Source organism: Echinops telfairi, unplaced genomic scaffold (assembly GCF_000313985.2).
Source record: "Echinops telfairi isolate 266 unplaced genomic scaffold, ASM31398v2 ScPeMD7_7424;HRSCAF=8462, whole genome shotgun sequence".
In the NCBI taxonomy this organism is placed as follows: Eukaryota; Metazoa; Chordata; class Mammalia; order Afrosoricida; family Tenrecidae; genus Echinops; species Echinops telfairi.
Window position 1 is genome coordinate 49,661,431 of NW_022111324.1, and position 9,945 is coordinate 49,671,375.

General features: G+C 44.4%; 1 protein-coding gene and 2 non-coding genes across 5 annotated transcripts in view; 2 read left to right on the plus strand and 1 right to left on the minus strand.

Annotated features, from left to right (window-relative positions):
* The first annotated feature begins 1,071 nt into the window (after positions 1–1,071).
* On the plus strand, positions 1,072–1,144 carry TRNAK-UUU. Its single transcript has one exon. It is a non-coding gene; the product is annotated as a tRNA-Lys (tRNA).
* Positions 1,145–1,407: 263 nt separating this feature from the next.
* On the minus strand, positions 1,408–1,480 carry TRNAK-UUU. Its single transcript has one exon. It is a non-coding gene; the product is annotated as a tRNA-Lys (tRNA).
* Positions 1,481–5,058: 3,578 nt separating this feature from the next.
* MDM4 (MDM4 regulator of p53) overlaps positions 5,059–9,945 on the plus strand; it is a 54,036-nt gene continuing 49,149 nt past the window's right edge. For 2 of the 3 annotated variants that reach the window (XM_004699828.2, XM_045298011.1), the window contains exon 1: positions 5,061–5,150. The gene's annotated coding sequence lies outside the window, so the exon portion shown is untranslated. Of the gene's footprint in view, positions 5,151–9,945 lie in introns of all 3 variants that reach the window. The other variant, XM_045298010.1, reaches the window with a different exon arrangement.

Sequence of the window (9,945 nt, forward strand, 5' to 3'; positions counted from 1 at the left end):
TACTCACGGCAGGAAAAATAACAACGTTCGCTTCAGGAGGTGTTTCTGAGACCCTCACATCCCTGTGGCACAGGGCTGGGCAGTGTTTTCTTCTGTTGCACAGGGTCACCCGCTATGGGTCAGAGCGGACTCCAGGACACCTAAAAACCAGAACAAGAACAACAACAACATCGTTATAGGAACCCAGGCCCACTCAGGATTACACAAATATGTTGGCCTTTGTTCTGAAAGAATGAGATCATTATAGGGAAAGAAAAAAAAGTCCTCCAAGTGAGGCTGAGATGTTTGCTGTTTGTGGAGTCCAGAAACCTTAAATTCCCAGAAACAAACAGTGAATTCTGTGGGATTTCATAATCCTGTCTTCCATACCCTGTCCGGCAGGGCTGACGGCACTGACAGCAGGCAGAACTGGGTTGGGAGATTCTGGTTCTTCGTAAAGTGCCTACTGATGCTATTTTCGGTATTTGCCTTTGGAACCTGGCTTTCAAAGTTCAGGTTGGCTGGAAGGAGGGAAAAAAGCACAACTTCAATCAGAATGTGAATTAGGTCTAACCCCCCTTTCCTACCATCTACATTGAGAGCTGCCTTTACACAATCCCTCCTACTTACTGAGTAGCTCCTCCACTCGGGAACCAAAGGCTTCCTTCCTTTTTATACTAAGGAATGCTTATCTAACGAGCCAGCTGACCGGGTAAGTGGGAATTTATTTTTCATTAATGGGCAAAATGGGTAATCTGCTTCAGAGGAAAAAACTAAGAGTAAGCGGCCTTATCAGGGAAACCATAGATTAAAACAGGAAAATTGTAATGCTGTGTATGAATTTTGAATGTCTATCTTGGATACTCGGTATTTGCGGCCATTGATCTATTTTTAGACTTTAGTGCATATTGGTCATTTATTAAACAGAAATATGGAGAAGTCTGAACAACACATGTTTTAGATAAAAGCAGAAACACGATTAGAATGTAGTTTACATTATTGCGGGGTTGGGGGGTGGAGGTTTAAATGGACACTATAAACAACTTATTAGAATTACATCAAGTAAATAGTAGATTACAAGCTTATTTGAGTGCCCGGATAGCTCAGTCGGTAGAGCATCAGACTTTTAATCTGAGGGTCCAGGGTTCAAGTCCCTGTTCGGGCGTCCCTGTGTTTTGTCTTCTCTAAATTTGTACCACCTAATCAGGAATCAGCTAATCCTTACAGGCTTCTTTAGTTTTTTTAAAAACAAAGCGTTTTTTATGTGTTTAAAATCATGCTAGATAAACGACGTTTCAACGAGAAAAATGAAAGGTTAAGCAATTTAGGTTAGTTTCTTGGTTATGATTAAGGTTTTGACTCGTGATTTTGCGGTGAGAAAAAATTTCATTTCTTCAGACGTCAACTTGAGGAGGCGGGAAAAAGGAACGCCCGAACAGGGACTTGAACCCTGGACCCTCAGATTAAAAGTCTGATGCTCTACCGACTGAGCTATCCGGGCTCCCGCTAGAGGAAGACTGTTCTACACTCTCTTACATACGAATGCGAAAGTTTGCGCACGCGATTCCAGCCTGCGCTTTGGGGAAGTACTTTAAAACGAAGAAAGCACAGGAACGAGGAGCTGAAGATAAACCAGGAATGCAATTGCTGCACCTTCCACCAACCTCTCCGGCTAATTCAAAATTGTTAGATGGATTTGTCGTCTGATTTGTAATCAGTTCAGGATTAAGACAATGGTGGTGACGTATTCATTTGGTAGCGCTGTAATGACAGACATCTGGTCTATTTTACGATCGCTGAATCTGACCCACGACAGAAAAAAAAAAAGACTATTTGTGAGCGATAATTCAAATTCTGGTTCTGACGTTACTAGGTTTAGCGGTGTGGCGGGAAGTGGGAGGTAGCATCCTGCGAAGCGGCAGGGGGTTCCCACACCTTGAGGATGTCGTCCGAGGTGACTTGGAGGGGAAAAAGTCCCATTAAACTAGACAACCAGGTCAAAAGTCTGTAGACTAAAGATAAATTTTAAGTCTATAGGCTAGCTATTCAATAAATGGAGCTGTAATGTTTATTATTCAGCTGAAAAAAATGGATCACTACGTTACAAGCAGACAAAAAAACCAATTACTAGTAGGTTAAAGTTTAAATCTGAAAAAACACTTTTAGAAGAAAACATACATGTATATCTTTACGACTCCAGGGTAGTGAGGAATCTCTTAATAATAAAAGCAAAAGATAAACATGATTAATTTGATTCCATTAAAAAAAGAGACTCTTAAGGAAAAGATAACATTTAAAAGTCAACTACAGAAACTTTAGATTTAAAGCTGTTATTTTAATGCATGTAACCAACAGGGATGACATGTAGATTATATAACAATTTCTATAAACTCATAAGAAAAGCACAAAACAAAAAATGCTAGCGAAAAATGGACAAAGTTTGAGTGGGCAAATAGTAAGCAAATTCCTTTCAGTTCCTAAGGAATTAGAAGTCAATGTTTTTGGTTTGTATCATCGTTCTTTAAAAATTATGAACTACTTCAGACACTCAAGGTACAGTAGAACACATCGTTTTATCCCATATATTTTTAAAAAATTTAAACATAAGTATTTTTTAGGAATTATACCCACATAAAACTCCTAAAAGTCATAAGAAATGCATGACGGGGTAAACACCCAATTTAGGAGAGTGAGTCCCTTTAAGGTAGAAGTTCACCTTGGGAGAAGGGAATACTGGGAACTTCTTTGAAGATCAAAGAAAACAGCCTTCAGAATGGATTACACCTCAGTGTAAAAACTCCCAAAGCCTCTCAAGTAGACCAATGGACCACAAACTGAGAAAATTGAAGTTGTGAAAGATTTTATCTGACTTGAATCCGCCCAAAAAGCTCACAGGAAGCAGCCATCAAGAAATTAAACAATGGATTGCCTGGGCAAATCTTCTACAGAAGACCTTGGAGTGTTTTTAAGACTTTAAAGTGTTAAAAAAGCAAAGCTGTCACTTTGAGGACGAAGGGGTGCCCGTGTTTTCAATGGCCTTCTATGCAGGTCAGAGCTGGACGGTGAATTAGAAAGACCACAGCCGAATTGATGCATCTGAATCAGTGTTGGCAAAGAACACCTGCAAACATGGCAGCCTGCTGGAAGAACAGGTTGTCTTGGCAGAAGTACAACCAGAATGCTTCTTCAAGCCGCAGGATGGTGAGAACAGACGACGACAAACTTTATTGTGAGTTAGAGAAAAGTTTACAGAGATGCACATTCCTACACATTCTGATCCAACTCCTTGCAAACCCCTTCACCTTCGCACTTCCTCCCCGCGTTTCCTGTTTCTGTTCCTCCTTTGCAAACCCTCTGAACTTGTCCTTGGGTGAGTAAATGCTGCTACCCCTCCCCCCACCTCCCTTGAAGGTTATAGGGTCGATTCATGTGGAGGTGAGTTCCTCTGCAGGCCTGAAGGGGAAAGGGTCACCATCTTGGCAGAGGTAGGGAGGGGAGGGGTCCCACCTGTTTCTGTTAAGATGTTGAATTCTGTTCCACAGTTTTCTTCCACTCTATTTAGAACCTTCCAATGTGACCCTCGTCAGGGTAGTTGACAGTGGCAGCCTGGCACCATCTAGCTCTTCTCACCTCGGGTTATGACAACTGATGTTTGCGAGGTCCCTAATTGTTTCCACTTGTCTTCCAGTTTTCGTCTCTCTCCTTTCCTCTCTCTTTCCCCAAGAGAGCAATAGCTGCACCTTAGTGAGCCTTGGAGACCGCAGTCAGTGCTCACCAAAGTAGGATCTAGAACATTGCCTTTGTGAATCTCATGTGCTTTGGCCACGTTAATTGTGATTTTCCTGAAGAAAGGCATCATGCTTGGCATGGTGGAGGGTCAGCAGAAAAGAGAAAGACCCTTCAGAAAAGGGACTAACGCAGGGGCTGCAACAGTGGATGCAAACATAACAGTGGTGAGGGTCGTGCAGGGCCTGGCAGGGTTTTGTTTTGTTTTACGTAGAGTTGCTGGTTGGAACTGACTAGACGGCACCTAAAACAGCAATCGAGGGCATCGTGGCTTTCATCCGTAATCTCCTCCTCTGAGAAAACATTGAGATGCTTTCAATTGTTTGCTAGTGCAAACGATGTCGCTATCCATACCCTTGTATCTATCTCCATGTGCACTTGAAGCAATGGAACGATTAAGTCACAGGCTATTTACATAATCAATCTTAGAGCTATCTCAGGTTATTAATATGCCTTCCTTCCCTCCTGATTCCACGTTCTTCTCTATGCAGCCCAGTTTCTCGGTTATGTGCTCAGCATAGAGACTAATAAACACGGTGAAACGCACACCTGTCCTGGACTTCCAGCACGCGCTGGCCCCTGGTTCTAGAGCATCTCCTGGGCCGGCTCTGCAGGGGCGGATTCACGCCCTTCTCAGTGCTGCTCATGCAGATCCTCTGCGTTAGGCTTCCGTGGGCAGGAATGGCGCTGTGTCTTTGCACGTGCTTGATCTATGTGGGCACTGACGATGTGAAACTCAGTCGGCTGGGGGGGTTATTGAAGGCGCTTCTGTGCTTGGAACAAGATTAGATTGTGTGATCCCAAGGACGCGCTCTATCGCATCCGTCCTCGCACCTCTCACTCAACAGCTCGTAGTTACTGTGTGCATGCTAGTCTGGTTTCCCGCCAGGACGCCTAGAGCTGGAGGTCCTCCGTGCAGGCGCTCGGGGAGCCGGAGAATGAGAAGCAGTGTGTCACCTGAGGCCAGGTTAACACTAGAACAACGTAGTTTTTCAGCGGGTTGAACGTTGCCTATGAAGACGCTCTCTCCGCCGATTTTGTGACCTCGTGGGAGCCTATCTGTAAGCACCACAACCCGCTGCGATTTCTCGCAAAGGTTTTGTTTCTGGTTGAAACCTTAACTCTTACTCCTCCAGGTCGGGCGAGTGACTCTCTTTCCCCGAATGAGACTCGGCTCTATGGTAGGGGGAGCCCAGCCTCTCTAGCCCTCCAGTCCAGCTCTATGGTTTCTGGAATGCGCGGCCGGAAGCTCTCGTCCGCGTAGGCTCCGAGAAGCCGGAAGTTGCGCCTACTTTACTCGCCGTTTCAAAATGCTGCCGGGCCCTTCGGCTCTGTGAGTGACCCCCCGGGCGCGGTTGGGGAGCGACTCGTGGAGCTGCCGTGAGGTGTGGCTCTGGGGGTCCGTCGGCGGGGTGTCGGGAGTGTGGGACCGGGCCCCGCGCCGCTCGGGGGAGGCGGGCGGGCGCGCGGAGAGCGAGACGTGGGCGGCGGGGCCGGGCGGGCGGAAGAAAGGCCGAGCGGGGGCAGGCTTCCAAGATGAGCTCCGGGGGCGGCGAACATGGAAGTGTTAGGGATGCGACCAGAAACCCACGCAACCCCCGAGGAGTGGGATTGGCGCTGTGTCAGTGGGACATCGAAGGACTTGCGGGAAAAGGATGGGAGCGCTAGGAAGGGAGACTGATTTCGGCTCTTTTTGAATTTGGGAAACGCTTAAAAAACACCCTAAAAAATGCTCCCCCCAAACACATACTGCCACGGTAGGTTCCAACTCCTAACTCCCACCAACTGCCCCTGGGTGTCCGAGACGGTGAACTCGTTACAGACGTGGAGGGCCACTTCTTTCCCCCGGGGCCGCGGCGGATGCTTGCTGGCCGTTAGCTGCCTGCTAGGTCGTCCCTGCGCCCCCGGGGCTGGCCCGCTGCGCCCTTGAAGACTCCTGTTAAAATACCCATTTTGGGAGTCGCACCCAGGCCCCCGAAACAGATGTTAAGTAGCTGGGACTCGGGATTATGTATCTGAGTCAGCACACCCCGTCATGATTCTGTAACACCTGAAAGGTTGGAGATGATCGTGGTAGGAGACAGTGCCGTTCCCTCCTGCACCACCAAGGTCCCTGTGAGTTAGGAAGTGGCCGAAGCTTTGGCAGGTGGGCTCGCGGAAGAAATAAACTGTCAAAGACGTTTGAAGCCTTTAGGGATTAACGAGTATTAACCTCTCTCCCTTGTTTCTGGTATGAAAAAGTAATTTAGGCTTAGAGTATTTACTACACAAGTTTTTAATCTCACAATATTGGCTAGGATCTCAGCTTTTTGTTTCACAGTTAAAAAACAAATAGGACATCTCTGTCGAACTCACCTTGCTTTGTCTCGGTTTGGTCAGGGGACACCTGCAGCATATGCAAGAAGAAATGTTGAGTGACTGCCCGATACAGCGGCAGAACAGGTGGTTTACCTAAACTGTGTGTGTGTGTGTGTGTGTGTGTGAACACACACACACGTGTACATGAGTGCGCCATGTAAAAGGTGGGTACTAGTTTAAAAAATGAAAACAAAACTGGTGTAAAGCCAAGAGTCTTGCTTGCCTACTCAGACTGGCCACAGTTGCTGCTTGAGGTTATATCTTCGCCTTGATTTCCTGCAGCCCCACATTTGCAAAAACCGGTGGAATCATTTTGTTTCTATTGTGTGGCACCTTAAGTGGCTCAAATAACCATATCGACAGCTTTTCATTAAGTATACTTTTCTCCTCTGATTTTGCTAATTATGTAAAAAGATCCTCATCCAAACACCATACACTCCCACATTTACATCTCAGTGATGTTGATTACATTTTTCCTAGACCTATAACCTTTGTACCATTTTCTTTTTTTTGGGTACCATTTTGTATATCCCCATTCAAAACATTTCAGCACAGCTAATAAAAACTTACTCTTTTTCTTTCTCTCTACCTTTGGTTAACAGGAGTAATCTTTGGTGTCTATAGATTTGCTTAGTTCATATAAGCAAGATCATGTTGCCCTTTTATGACTTACTTCATCATAATTTTTCAAGGTTGATCATGTTACAGTGTGAGCACTTTCTTTTAAAGACTTGAATTGCTTTGCAGTATAGAATGTACAACCTTTTTCACCGATTACCAATGCTTAAACTTTTATATTGTTTCTTGGAATTGTGTGTTTCACAAACTGCTGTAGTAAGCGCTGCTGTGCACCTTTAGTAGATATGCAGAAGGCCTAGTAAGAACTGAAACAATGAATAATAGTTTAATTTTTCAAAATAAAAAGTTGTTTTATTTCTCTTAAGTAGCTGAAAGAGAATTGAAAAAACAAGAAACGAATCCCACTGCCTTTGAGCTGGTTCCTACTAGCGTTTCTGGGGCTATGAATCTTTTCAGGCGTGGGCATCCTCATCTTTCTCCCTCAGAGTGGCTGGTGGTTGGTAGTTGCCTTGTGGTTAGTGTTCCTATGCTCGCCCCACTGCTATTCACTAGCACTGGTTTGAGAGGCCATGCACACTGCGTAGGAATATTTTTAAAATAAGGTCAACTGCCCGAGCGAGAAAACAATGCTTAGAAACATGATTCTGCTTTCCACTTTAGTGCTCATTTCTTTCCTTGCACTTAAACCCAGCTCATTCCGGCAGATAAGGTCTGGATTTCCCCATGTGCTTTGTCTGTTAGTAGCTGATGTCCCCAGGGGGGTGGGGGACACAGACAGTTGATGAGCATATGTATTTGTAGAGAAAAACAACATACAGGCTTCACTGGAACAGATGTATTTAAAATTAAACGGATGCAAGTCAAAACAAAGTAAACTGTTGAATGCTGCTGCCTGCAAGTCAAAATATGCAGTATTATATAGTTTTTAGATAGAAAGTACAGTGCAATGTATAAGCCAGTAAAACACACCATTAATATGTGTTTATTACTATTATCAAGACATATTTACAGGTTTTACATGTTTGTGTCTGTATGTATATACATAAACAGATATGAATGTGTGTGTGTACTGTAATATATCTCTGGCAGCACATTCTCTTTGTATACAAGAGACGAGCTGCTTTTGTTTCAGTCCTTATTGTATTCCTGTGTCCTATTTACTGGTTGGAATTTTGAACTCAATTACAAATAATGTATGGAACCAAGGCTGGATATGCAATTGCTAGGACCCCTATAAGACATTATTTGCCACATGACTGACTGCTATTTCTCCCTGATCCCAACCTCCTGACTTTTAAATCACTGTGACGGCACACGGAATGTGATAGAATTGTACTGCCCTACATTATCCTACCCTGTTACCTTTTCTCTGAAGTACTGGAATATTGTAGAAGTGCCTAAGACAGAGGAATGAACAGGTGGAGGCTAGCTGACCACAGACAGTTATTCCCCTCCCTTTTATCCTCTCCATAAATCCCTGTCATAATGGAGCTTCTTTCTGGGGTACAAGCTGAAAATGAGCAGGAGGAAATACTTAGAAGAGCTAACAGAAAAATATTTCATCTTTTAGAATTAAAAAAAAGATACAGTTTCAGATCAAAATGGCCTTTAGAGTACTATAGATAAGAAACCAGGGAACATTTCACACATTTAAATAGAGGGTAAGTGAAAGAACAGGTCACATATAAAAGAGCGAAAATTGAAATCGGGTATTTCAACAGTAGGACTGTATGCAAGACGACAAATGGGCTGGGCTCTGAACCGATTCTTCCTGGCTCGGTCATGGCCAACCAAGGGAAGCCTGAGTGAATCTGTAAAATGTAGATAAACTAGAATGAAAAACAGTGCAGAGAAACTGAGAGGTTGACCTCCTAATAGAAATTAATCTCCCTCCTAGAAGCTAGGGGCCGCACTTGAGTTGCTTGGATTTGACCAGCAGAGTAAAAATAGCGCCGTTCAAAGACGGTGGCCAGCTGCAGTTTTGGATGTGTACTCTCCACCAAAAGAAGCAAACCCATCACCAGCGAGTCCATGCCGACTCATAGTGACCCACCCCGTAGGCCAAGGTGGGTTTCCAAGATCTTCACCCTCTCTTTCCCCCTCCAAATCGCAGGATTTAATGGAAGTTGTGTACACGCTCACGCTTGCAGCTTCTCAAGTGGATCTTCATATTTGCGCTGTTCCTTTCCTGCTCGGTGAGATTTGCGGTCTCCGTCCAGTTTGAGCCTCTTGATAACCACCTTGCTGGGGTGAAGGCCCACATGGATAGTTTTGCCGTTAGCTTGATCTCGCTGCACCTGTTCGGTGTAGATGACATATTTCTTCTTGTAAACCTGAACCACTTTGCCAATTTGCAGACCTTTGTAGTCTCCTTGTACAATCTGAACTCCATCATCCTTGCAGATAGGCATGGACCAAACATTGTATTTCTGTCTCAATTCCGTGGACAGAGGGGACACATACTAATCTTCCTGTAAAGTGGGAAGGTGCAGAAATGTCTTTTGCTGTTTTTGCTCCACATCACAAAGAGATTGAATTTTATTTTGGCTGCTGCTGCTTCAGTGATGGCCCCAAAAGAAAAAAGCAAACTTTTAACACATAGAAATAGGAAGTTTCATCTTTCTCCCACTGAACAGCTGGTGGTTTTGAACTGCTACCCTTGCATTGTGCAGTGCAGCTCATACCCACTACACCACGAGGGCTTTCTCTGAGTCCTGGCAAGAATCCAGTGTTGTGTGTCAGGCTCCTGAAGGGGCTGGGTGTACTCCTTCAAAGTTTCCTGTTCCTGGATATCAACCCGTCTTTGCCATTCTGGTTTTAGTTTCACTTCCTTCCAAAGTGAGAATTTTTATCTGTTTTTGCTTCATTGGCTGTGACTGAACACGTTGGAAGCACTGCAGGGGAGTTTCCCCCAAAAAAATATTGAGAAAGAATACATAGCCCAGAATTTCCTAAAACTTTATTGTGATTGGGTGAAGATTTACAGAGCAGATTATAGTTTTACCTTCAACAAACCATATACATTTTGTTCCAAGTCATGTATTGCAACCTTACTGTATCATCCCATTTACTCCCTGCGTTTCCTGGGTACATTTCTCCTCCTTTTCCTGACACTCTGGCCTTTGTCCTTGGGGAAATGCTGCCCTTTTGAGTTTATCTTACCTTCCCTTTTTAAAAACTACTGTGACTTAGGTAAGGTTTTCAGAGCAGATAATGAATTTTACTTTCAACAGTTTATACACT